The sequence below is a fragment of the Thalassophryne amazonica genome, chromosome 5, assembly GCF_902500255.1.
Source record: "Thalassophryne amazonica chromosome 5, fThaAma1.1, whole genome shotgun sequence".
Lineage (NCBI taxonomy): Eukaryota > Metazoa > Chordata > Actinopteri > Batrachoidiformes > Batrachoididae > Thalassophryne > Thalassophryne amazonica.
Window position 1 is genome coordinate 103,650,623 of NC_047107.1, and position 13,431 is coordinate 103,664,053.

Genomic DNA, 13,431 nt, shown 5'->3' on the forward strand with positions numbered 1-13,431 from the left:
TGTCTCAAAAAAGGTATGCCAGTAGTTGGACAATTTCAGACACAACCAGAACATGTGGGTCAAGTTACAAGGGGGCTCAGAATTTGCCTGGATAAAGCATGGCAAATCTGGCCTTACTATAGTGAATTCTATGTAGTACTTTGAACTGTATTAGGCTAAGTTTGGCACAGCTGGAATTGACAGCATGCAAGGCTTTTTGTTCCTGGAGTCATCTGACATGGTAACTTGTAGTTTATGCTCCTTGGCCCTTATTTTATTAATGTCTGGTTCAGATGATAAAGAGAAAAGGTTATAAAAGAACAAATTGTGTCCCTTAGATAAAGGCTCAGCTTTAAGGATTAAGTCTACACTGCATGTACACAACAATGTTACGGGCTCCAAAGAAATTAGCTTTATCTTAGGCTTCTACAAAAATAAGAGGAGCTGAGAACATTGACGCTGGCTCACAGATCTGGAAAATTGCTTCCGACGGATTATTTGCTTTTGTGACGCTCTTCCAATCTCTACACAGTTGTATTTGTTTTTTGTTTTTTTTTTTTACTTCTGTTTAACACTTCTTTTGGTTTTTAAGTGCATCTACTCTGAATCTATTTAACTACAGTCCTGTTGTGAATCGATAGTGGTTAGCTTTTGCTCGCGGTTAGCTTTCGCTAGCAGTTATCTTTTTTAACCGCTGTGAATTTTAGCTTATTATTTTACTCTTCTAGGCCCTTCTAGGGAACCATGTCCATAAGCAAGTACAGCTTATTAGCTCAGTGGAGATAGATGTTACGAGCACTCCAGATAAGGTTGGTGTTGGGCCTGCTATAGCATGCCCATTAGCATCAGCCTAGAAACGCTGGCTGTGGAGAACAGCTGTCAGACTGTGGTTAGGTGGAGGAGGTCACGTAGGGCTCGGTGCCCGGTTGTGGCACCCCGAGCATACTTGCCACTGCGAACTGTGAACCGGTTTTCTCCCTTGGATATGCCTGATGTGAGTTCTTTGTCAGGTTACAGATGCTGACTGACATTAAATGTATTCCTGGGGCCAGAGTTCCTGACATTGCCTCCCATCTTAGGGTGTTGACACTGCAGAAGGGTAGACAGACAAAGGTACATAACATATTCACGTTGGCACCAATGATGTCAGGATGAAGCACTCTGAGACCACAAAAATGAACATAGAGAGGACTTGTGACCTTGCCATAAAGATATATCGGCATTGAGTAATAATCACTGGTCCCCTCCCCTCCCGGGGTAATGATGAGGAGTTTAGCAGGCTGACATTGTTAAATAGGTGGCTGGTGCAGTTTTGTAGAAAGCAAAGCTTTAGTTTTATTGATAACTGGCCTTTGTTCTGGGGCCGCCGTGGCTTGCTGATGCCAGACGGCCTCCACCCTACTGGGGAAGGTGCTGCCATCTTGTCTACAAACATAGATGGAACTCTACAGGGAGGGTAACATTAGGATTTTACAGCAGGCCACGGAGCAGGGGATTAGAGACCCTCCAAGTTTTATGATGAATGTGAGTGTGGAATCCATTAGCTTAGCTGGGAAATTAGTGCAGAAAATCCAATATTGTGACAGTGGATTTTCAGGGAGGGAAATTCATTAAGTTGAGACTGTGGCCTGTTTCCCTAGATGTGTCCATGAATATCATAGAGGAGTATGTTTTGCAAACTTAATAACCATTACTACATTGGATGATGTTAAAATTGAGGATGGCCTGTTGGCTGTTCCAGCAATATCACATATTTTGTGTCTGCTACCTACAGCCCATGTGGACTGTCTCAAACCTAAACCTACTTCCAGGCATCTTATGCGACTCTGGAGCCACCCCTGAATCTAAACAGTCCAACTGTCAACCCTGCTGAGGTCCTTAGTCTGGATCTCATGAACACAAGATCCCTGTCCTCAAAGTCATTGTTGATTAATAATCTAATTATGGATTATCACTTAGATATGGTTGGGTTATGTGAAACCTGGCTTAAACCTACAGCTGTCCTCCCCTTAAATGAGGCCTGCCCACTGGTGTACACATTTAGTCACACTCCCTTGTGATGCAAAGCAAGGCGGGGGGTGTTGCTCTTATTTATAGGTCTAGGTTTAGCTTATTAGCTGTTCGGGGTCACAAATATAACTCGTTTCAGCATCTGATTCTCCGCTCTGCCCACGATGCTATGTGCTGCCAAGGTTGGAGGAATGAAGGTCAGCTGTATTATTTTGTCACTGTATATAGGCCCCCTGGCCCATACTCTGAATCCTTGGATGAATTTGGTGCATTCATCTCTAGCTTGTCAACTAGTGCAGATACCATTCTGATTATTAGCGACTTTAACATTCATATAAATAAGCCTTCTGATCCCCTCTGTAAATCATTTATGGAAATTGTCGATGCATTAGGATTTCAGCAATGCATTTGACACACATTCGTGGAAATACCCTGGATTGGTTCTTGCACATGGTATTGCTGTCACGAAAATTGACATCATGCCTCTTGCATCGGTGGTCTCTGATCACTCACTTATGGTAAATGGAACTCGAAGCTAGACTGCCTGATATCTTAGTTTCACGTTTGGCAAATGCCCAATCAGTAGAGAGTCTTGTGGATAATTTAAACTCAGCAGTCAAAATGACACTCGCCATGATTGCGCCACCTTTATTAAAACCACGCCCCTCCCCCAATACACAGTCACCTTGGTTCAATGATTACAACCCCAATTCCAATGAAGTTGGGACGTTGTGTAAAATGTAAATAAAAACAGAATGCAATGATTTGCAAATCCTCTTCAATCTATATTCAGTTGAATACACCACAAAGACAAGATATTCAATGTTCAAACTGATAAACTTTATTGTTTTTGTACAAATATTTGCTAATTTTGAAATGATGCCCGCAACACATTTCAAAAAAGTTGGGACAGTGGTATGTTTACCACTGTGTTGCATCACCTTTCCTTCTAACAACACTCAATAAGCGTTTGGGAACTGAGGACACTAATTGTTGAAGCTTTGTCGGTGGAATTCTTTCCCAGTCTTGCTTGGTGTATGACTTCAGTTGTTCAACAGTCCGTGGACTCCGTTGTCGTATTTTACGTTTCATAATGCACCACACATTTTCTATGGGCAACAGGTCTGGACTCCAGGCAGGCCAGTCTAGTACCTGCACTCTTTTACTATGAAGCCCAGCTGTTGTAACACATGCAGAATGTGGCTTGGTATTGTGAAATAAGCAGGGACATCCCTGAAAAAGATGTTGCTTGGATGGCAGCATATGTTGCTCCACAACATGGATGTACCTTTCAGCATTGATGGTGCCATCACAGATGTGTAAATTGCCCATGCCATGGGCATTAACACACCACCATACATCACAGATGCTGGCTTTTGAACTTTGCACTGATAACAATCTGGATGGTCTGTTTCCTCTTTTGTCCCCAGGACACGACGTCCATGATTTCCAAAAACGATTTGAAATGTGGACTCATCAGACCACAGCACACTTTTCCACTTTGCGTCTGTCCATTTCAAATGAGTTCGGGCCCAGAGAAGGCCGCTGCGTTTCTGGATGTTGTTGATGGATGGCTTTCGTTTACTTGCACTTGTACATGTAGCAACGAACTGTTAACAGACAGTGGTTTTCGGAAGTGTTCCTGAGCCCACGCAGTAAGATCCTTTACACAATGATGTTGCTTTTTAATGCAGTGCCGCCTGAAGGATCGAAGGTCATGGGCAGTGTTGGTTTTTGGCCTTGCCACTTACGTGTAGAAAGTTCTCCAGATTCTCTGAATCTTCTGATTATATTACGGACTGTAGGTGATGGAATCCCTAAATTCTTTGCAATTGAACATTGAGAAACAACAAACATATTTTTTTCATGCAGTTGTTCACAAAGTGGTGATCCTCACCCCATCTTTGCTTGTGAATGGCTGAGCCTTTTGGGGATGTTCTTTTTATACCCAATCATGACACTCACCTGTTTCCAGTTAGGTGTTGCTTGAGCATTCATCAACTTTCCCAGTTTTTTGCTGCCCTGTCCCAACTTTTTTGAAAGGTGTTGCAGGCATCCATTTCAAAATGAGCAAATATTTACACAAAAACAACAAGGTTGATCACTTTGAACATTAAATATCTTGTCTTTGTGGAGTATTCAATTGAATATAGGTTGAAGAGGTTTTGCAAATCATTGTATTCTGTTTTTAATTTACATTTTACACGACATCCCAACTTCATTGGAATTGGGGTAGTACTTGCGTGACCTCAAGCATAAAGATAGAGGTCTAGAACGAAAATGGCGAAGTTCAAATTTAGAAGTATTCCATCTTGCGTGGCGTGATGCTATCTCAGACTATAAGCATACACTGCTGACTACAAAGTGGGCCTATTACTCTGATTTGATCAACAAAAACAAGCAGAACTCAAAGTTCTTATTCGACACGGTGGCAACACGTATTCATGGACAACCACCTATAAGTCGCTCTCTTTTTCAGCACAGGATTTCTCGGATTACCTTGAGAAGAAAATAGAAGACATGAGGTTAAACATATCCCAGCATGCCTTAACCCAGCCACTACACCCTGCTATTAAGGTGGGTGCCATCACTGAGGTGTTACCTAGATTTACAGAATTTGACAGTATCTCACTTGTCGTGCTGACAAAACTCGTAACGTCTACAAAAAAGCACAACCTGCTTATTCGATCCTATACCAACAAAACTGTTTAAGGATCTGTGACCCACTCTTGGGCCGATTATGCTGGAAATTATTAATCTCTCATTAACTTCTGGATCTGTTCCTAAATGTTTCAAATCTATGTTGATTAAACCATTACTTAAGAAATCTAATCTTGACCTAGTGTATTGAAATACTGTAGGCCAATATCAAATCTATCATTTTGCTCTGAAATTCTGGAAAAAGTGGTTTTACGGCAGCTCGTGGACCTCCTTACCGAGAATAATGTTTTTGAGCCACTGCAGTTTGCTTTTAGAAAATATCATTCCACAGAGACAGATCTCAATAAAGTGGTGAATGATCTTCTCCTTGCAGTGGATTTGGACACCACTACGATTTTCTTGCTGTTAGATCTCAGTGCTGTGTTTGATACTGTGGATCATCATATTCTACTTGATCGGCTGGAGAATCATTTTGGGATTACTGCATGGGAATGCCCTTGCGTGGTTGACGTCATACCTGACCAGTTGTTCTCACTGTGTTTTGTACAATAACACTACTACTACAACCCCTGGCAATAATTATGGAATCACCGGCCTCGGAGGATGTTCATTCAGTTGTTTAATTTTCTACAAAAAAGCAGATCACAGACATGACACAAAACTAAAGTCATTTCAAATGGCAACTTTCTGGCTTTAAGTAACACTATAAGAAATCAGGAAAAATAATTGTGGCAGTCAGTAACGGTTACTTTTTAGACCAAACAGAGGGAAAAAAATATGGACTCACTCAATTCTGAGGAATAAATTATGGAATCACCCTGTAAATTTTCATCCCCAAAACTAACACCTGCATCAAATCAGATCTGATCTGCATCTAAAAAGGAGTGATCACACCTTGGAGAGCTGTTGCACCAAGTGGACTGACATGAATCATGGCTCCAACACGAGAGATGTCAATTGAAACAAAGGAGAGGATTATCAAACTCTTAAAAGAGGGTAAATCATCACGCAATGTTGCAAAAGATGTTGTTCACAGTCAGCTGTGTCTAAACTCTAGACCAAATACAAACAACATGGGAAGGTTGTTAAAGGCAAACATACTGGTAGAACAAGGAAGACATCAAAGCGTCAAGACAGAAAACTTAAAGCAATATGTCTCAAAAATCGAAAATGCACAACAAAACAAATGAGGAACGAATTGGAGGAAACTGGAGTCAACGTCTGTGACCGAACTGTAAGAAACCGCCTAAAGGAAATGGGATTTACATACAGAAAAGCTAAACTAAAGCCATCATTAACACCTAAACAGAAAAAAAACAAGGTTATAATGGGCTAAGGAAAAGCAATCGTGGACTGTGGATGACTGGATGAAAGTCATATTCAGTGATGAATCTCGAATCTGCATTGGGCAAGGTGATGATGCTGGAACTTTTGTTTGGTGCCGTTCCAATGAAATTTATAAAGATGACTGCCTGAAGAGAACATGTAAATTTCCACAGTCATTGATGATATGGGGCTGCATGTCAGGTAAAGGCACTGGGGAGATGGCTGTCATTACATCATTAATAAATGCACACGTTTACGTTGATATTTTGGACACTTTTCTTATCCCATCAATTGAAAGGATGTTTGGGGATGATGAAATAATTTTTCAAGATAATAATGCATCTTGCCATAGAGCAAAAACTGTGAAAACATTCCTTGCAAAAAGACACATAGGGTCAATGTCATGGCCTGCAAATAGTCCAGATCTTAATCCAATTAAAAATCTTTGGAAGTTGAAGAAAATGGTCCATGACAAGGCTCCAACCTGCAAAGCTGATCTGGCAACAGCAATCAGAGAAAGTTGGAGCCAGATTGATGAAGAGTACTGTTTGTCACTCATTAAGTCCATGCCTCAGAGACTGCAAGCTGTTATAAAAGCCAGAGGTTGTGCAACAAAATACTAGTGATGTGTTGGAGCGTTCTTTTGTTTTTCATGATTCCATAATTTTTTCCTCAGAATTGAGTGATTCCATATTTTTTCCCTCTGCTTGGTCTAAAAAAGTAACCGTTACTGACTGCCACAATTTTTTTTCCTGATTTCTTAGTGTTTCTTAAAGCCAGAAAGTTGCCATTTGAAATTACTTTAGTTTTGTGTCATGTCTGTGATCTGCTTTTTTTCTACAAAATTAAACAACTGAATGAACATCCTCCGAGGCCGGTGATTCCATAATTTTTGCCAGGGGTTGTATTTTTGACATGAAATTTGGTGTTCCACAGGGGTCTGTCTTAGGCTCCCTGCTTTTCTCCTTTTATATAGAACCCCTTGGGCATATACTGCTGCGTTTTGGGATTGCCTTTCACTGCTATGCTGTGTTAAATTAACACTGCCAGTGAACATATGGTCCCACTCTGGCCAGAGTGGGACCATGTGTTTATTTATCACTGTCAGTGTTAGTTTTTGCACTGGTGATTTTACTGTGTACTCAGTTGTACATCCTGATAACTGCTGGTAGTCTCATCCACATAAAATCCTTAGAAGATTGCCTTGCATCAGTGAGAAGCTGGATGTCTAGCAACTTCCTACTTTTAAACTCTGATAAGACCGAGATGATGGTTCTTGGTCCAGTGAGACATCGGCATCAATTTGACCAGCTAATGCTTTGCCTAGGCTTGTGTGTCATACATCACACTGACAAAGTGAGGAACCTTGGGGTAATTTTTGATCCTATGTTGTCCTTTGGTCTCTACATTAGAGATATTACGAGGACTGCTTTCTTCCAGCTGCAAAATATAGCCAAGATTCGTCCCATCTTGTCTATGGCTGATGTTGAGACCTTGATTCATGCATTTGTCTGTTCTAGATTGGACTACTGTAATGTTCTATTTACTGGTTTACCAGCATTAGGGGTCTCCAATTGGTTCAAAATGCTGCTGCCAGACTTTTGACAGGAAGCAGAAAGTTCGACCACATTACACCCATTTTGGCATCTCTTCACTGGCTTCCTGTCCCAGTGAGAGCAGATTTTAAGGTTCTGATACGAGCCTATAAAATTGTTCACGGACTGGCACCTCCCTACTTAGCTGACCTAATTCAACTATGTACTGGCCCTTGCTTTGCGTTCTCACGGTGCAGGACTACTTTGTGTCCTTCGGATGAATAAAAAGTCTGCTTGTCACAGAGCTTTCTCTTATTGTGCCCCTGCTGTGTGGAATGATCTCCCTGCGTCAATAAAACAGTCGGATTCTGAAGAGACTTTCAAGTCCAGACTTAAGACGCACTTATTTTGTCTTTCGTTTGGCTAGCATACTGGCATAGTATGTTACAATGCTTTTTACTCTTTTTTTGTAACTTTTTATTCTTTTTACTCTTTTAATTCATTTTATTAGGAATTGCTTTTGTAATTTGTGTCAGTTGCATGGCCCAAGCAGAGGGTCACCCCTTTGAGTCTGGTCTGCTTGAGGTTTCTTCCTCAGAGGGAGTTTTTTCCTTACCACTGTCACCTGTGTGCTTGCTCTGGTGGTTGGTAAGGTTAGACCTTACTTGTGTGAAGCGCCTTGAGGCAACTTTGTTGTGATTTGGTGCTATATAAAATGAAATAAGTTGGAATTGAAGATGTGTATAATTCTGTAACTTTGATGTTTAACATGAAGCACCTGTACGTGTAAAAGAGAGATAAAGCCAGATTTTTCACAATATTACCCCTTTAAATTTGACATATTAAAAAAGAAAAAAAAATCCTAAAACCTGGACGTATTCACTATTCTTTCATCATTATCTTTACTAGCACTGGAAAATTTGAAATAAACACAATGTACATATTTAGTAATTACAAAAATGTGTTGACTTTTTTTCCTAGGGTAAAGGACCATATCAGTGTTTCTGTAAATTGTGTTGGCTTATCTACATATAAATTGTGCATAAATTCTATTTTGTGCCCATTCAGTTTTAAATGCGGAGGTGTATTTCACCATCTGTTCCAGGTACATGTTGGCTTCCCTTCATTTCCATATGAATAAAAAGACTGAGCAGACTCTTGAAACTTGTTGAGTCATGTAATCCATCATGATGAACATAAGTCAGCATTCATTTTTGTGGTCACATTATTGTTGTGAGGCAAAGCAGTAAATCAGTCAGCAGTAAGACTGCATTAAGACACGGCACCATGATGGATCGCACACAAGTGCGAATTGATTCTGATACAATATGGAAATGAAGAGAGCAATGGATAGGAAAAATACTCCTAAGCATCTGTAGCTCAACAGTACGCTTTGGTACAAACACAATGTGCTGTTTTTTAAAGGTGACCTATTTTGGTGCACAGGGTCAATCAGTCTATCTTCCCATCATGCAAGAGCTGGGATCATCTGCTGTGTTTGCTGCCCAGCCTGTCAGATTTGGTGCAATGGCATGTCTGTCACTCAGCGTTCATTCAAAGCAGTTTTATGTGGATTCTTATCTGGATGCAACACTTCCAGGTATTACCTCTAAATCTAAAGCCCACATCTTGAACTTGAAGCTCACATCTGAAAATTTACTTTCTCGCTCCTGGAGGTCTCGGATCAACCTGGACATGCACAAATGAACAAATATCACAAATCCAACAACAACTCTTACCAATACCTATTTGTCACACCTTCAATGTGTTTATGCACATTTGGTATTGAGGCAGTGCATACATAATTGGTGTAATCAGATTACATCCATCCATCCATCCATCCATTTTCTTTATCCGGAGTCGGGTCGCGGGGGCAGCAGCTCAAGCAAAGCCGCCCAGACCTCCCGATCCACACACACCTCCTCCAGCTCCTCCGGGGGAACCCCAAGGCGTTCCCAAGCCAGCCGAGAGATGTAGTCCCTCCAGCGTGTCCTGGGTCTTCCCCGGGGCCTCCTCCCAGTGGGATGTGCCCGGAACACCTCTCCAGCGAGGCGTCCAGGGAGCATCCGGAAAAGAACACCAGAGACTTAAGGTACTCAGGACGGATTTCATCCATCCCAGGAGCCTTGCCACCGAGGAGCTTTCTAACCACCTCAGTGACTTCGGCCTGGGTAATGGATGAGTCCGCCTCTGAGTCCCCAGTCTCTGCTTCCTCTTTCGAAGACGTGACGATGGGATTGAGGAGATCCTTGAAGTACTCCTTCCACCGCCCGACAACATCCCCAGTCAGGGTCAACAGCTCCCCACCCGCACCGTAAACAGTACTGGTGGAGAGCTGCTTCCGCCTCCTGAGGCGTCGGACGGTTTGCCAGAATCTCTTCGAGGCCGACCGATAGTCCTCCTCCATAGCCTCCCCGAACTCCTCCCAGACCCGAGTTTTTGCCTCTGCGACCGCACGGGCTGCGGCACGCTTGGCCTGCCAGTACCTGTCAGCTGCCTCTGGGGTCCCACCTACCAACAAAGATAAGTAGGACTCCTTCTTCAGCTTGATGGCATCCCTTACTTCCAGTGTCCACCACCGGGTTCGGGGATTGCCGCCGCGACAGGCACAGCTACGAGCAGCCGCATCGACAATGGAGGTGGAGAACATGGTCCATGTCCACTCCATGTCTCCAACCTCCCCCGGGATCTGGGAGAAGCTCTCCCGGAGGTGGGAGTTGAAGACCTCGCTGACTGATTACATTGTTTTAATATTACCGTATTGGCTCAAATATAGGATGACCGTGATTATGAGAGAACCCCCTCTTTTTTTTTTTTTTTTTTTACTTTTTTGAAAAATACTTTCTGAAGATGAAATCTTAAAAAAAAACGAAAACAATAAAATGCTTTTAATTCTGCTTGTATTAGACTGATGGATTAGATCAGATATGAGTCTCCTTGGGGTGGCAGAATGGTGTCCTGTCCAGGGTGTACCCTGCCTCACACCCTATGACTGCTGGGGCAGGCTCCAACCCCTCCGTGATCCTTAATTGGAGTAAACAGTTGAAGATAACTGAGTGAGGCATCTCCTTGGAATGCAATGTTTTCAGATGACATTGTGATCTGTAGTGAGAGTAGAGAACAGGTTGAGTCTAGCCTGGAGATGTGGAGATATGCTCTGGAGAGCAGGGAAATGAAAATGAGTTGGAACAAGACCATAGAGTTGGATAGCAAAGCTAGACGGCACAGCTGCCGTTTCCAAAGAGGGCAAAAAAATAATTAAATTATTCTAACTTAATTAATAATATTATTTAATTAAAAAGCAAACCAAAAACAGATATATACGGCATTTACGATCCGTGTAAGCCCATTGTCGTGATTGCCCTCGGTACTTACACATTCACTCAACGTGCATGCTGTATTGCACATCCGGGTACTTTTTGCCCTCTTTGGTAATGGTGACCATGCCCCCATGTATGCACGGCAGCATTACGTTAGTGGTATAGGGGGTGCACACTCAAGCTTTGCTATATCCAACTCTATGAGCAAGAGAGCCTAGTAGAATAGTGCAGTTACAGGAGTAGAGGTGGTGAAAGTAGTTGAGATTAAATACTAATACCCCAAATATTATGCACACCACTTATGTAATGACATAAAATCATTGACATTTGTTGGATGGATACGTGTCCAAAAGGTCCTCAGAAATTCCAGAGATTTTCAGCATTTTTGTTTTTTGTTTACTTTTGTTTCCTTACTTTCAACAACCAAAAACAAACAGAATGTGGAGTTATTTGGTAATAAGTATAACCAAAAGTTGGTTTGAGGGGTAAAAGGAGGTATAAATGCACAAAGTGGTGTGACTGCGCTGTTGTTTTCATTGGGATACAATCTGTACTGACATAGTTTGACCAGCGAAAATAGAATTATTGTTGAAATAAAATTGCAGGGAGGCAACAGAATCTGCTTTCTGCACATGTCAAAATAGCTATATAATAGTCCTGAGGAGCACACTTGTGGTACCACCTACTGTTACAAATGTGTATGACATAAAGGTCTCCCTCCTAAATATAAGACAACACAATTTGTTCTAGATGTCTTTTCAAGAAAAAAACAGCAACAAAAACACCATCTTATATTGAGGCCAATAGCTTGATAAAGCAACATGAAAATATTATATTACAGATAAAGCTTTTAAATCAGGTAATCAGTAACTTTACGGGTATATGTCTTGAAAGAAAAGTATAAGCCATCACAATGTAAATTGCAAACTGAAGAGTATGCCCTTTCACCTTTGCATTGCTGACACCTTTACACCAGTCCAGTCTCCACCATCATGTGATTTTGAACAGAGTGAATATTTTTACAGTGAAGGTTACTCATGGTGGGGAGAGCTGCAGCATCTGGTTGTCTATGCTTTCCTTTTTTCCTCAAGAGAGATAGATGAATACACTTACATGAGCAGAATAATCCTGTGAGCAAACCAGCAATGGTGTCTAATCATAAAATCCTGTTCACTGTTAATTTGACAGGAACTGGCATGTTCTGTCAGCAGGAATGGCAAAAGAGTTTCTGGCAGCCACTCACTTATTACCTCCCCGTCCTGTGAAACACAGAGTGGAAGGACAACCATGAAATGTGCTTTTAAGTATTTCATTGACTTGATAGTTTTGTTACCTGGAATGATGCATGGCAGTGAGAGTAATGTTCCAGTGCACACGGCAGAACTCACAGCCTGTTAAGTGTGACTTCACCCCCGTCAGTGCTCCAATAAAAAAGGTCTTTTTTTTTTTATTCAGGGCTTTTCAGTGATTGACAATTAATAAAACGAACTGTTGGTTCCCCTTTCGAAATAAATGCATTTAAAGAATAGAAAGCTGGAAGCAGTGCCCAGGAATGTATTATTTGAATACACAAAAACATTTCAAAGGCCTCTGTGATAAACCGGAAAGCAGTGAGCCAGACGCGGTCTTATACATAGTTTGGAGCAAAGTGGCTCTTTGGGTATTGAATGCACAACATGGCTTGCCATTCCACAGAGGAAGAGTAAACCTGGGAGCTGTCTCTGGAATGAAGAGATGTTGACTCCAGTCTCCTTCATTTCATTAGAACATCTTGTGATCAGTATAGTATTAATAATGTTACATACCCCAGTTTCCAAAGTATGTCACTTTTTATTATTACGAGTTTGGTTGCGTTGGTTATTATGAGGTTGTACTAGGGGAGCTATGTCCATCCGGTTGTTAAGTGTGACGTAACGCATCATGTGATTTTCAACTTCCGGCTCCAAACGAAAAAGGCGCGCTGTCATTAACATTGAGAATTGCACTGAGACGATCTGATCAGGCTGCACTTACATTGCTGCACATGGACAACAGCATTAACATCGCAACATAAAAGTCTTTGTATATTGTGCCTAAAACTCTCCTGGATATATTAACTGGGTTTTTAGACGTTGTTACTGCGTTTGTTTTATATAAAAATGTCAGATGCTCAGGTTGTTTCTCCGTTATTGTCAATGGGAGTTGCTGCGATCACTTCCTGTTCGTCGTTTGGGGAGAAAGTGAAGTTTGCACTTTAACGTCCTGTTTGTTGTAATAAATCATTTTTTATTAACAAACAGACAAATATATTTTACCTGTGCATAATAAAATATGTAAAGTCAAAGAAGAAAAAGTTTTCTGACCATAGAACCAGACAAATGCGGTTAACGGAGGTGGAGGCGGAGAAGGGAGGGACCTGTAAATCCTTAAAAGGATCAGACAGACGTAACTTTAATTGTAGACTTGGAGGTCTTTGGACCCGGAAACAGATTTATCACGTGATGCGTTACGTCAGCGCTTAACAACCGGATTACCTTTGCACCCCCCCAGAACTAAACCAAACCAACTTTTTTAGGTTCTTTAGATGACCCCAAAACACAATCAGAATGTTCCCAAAAATA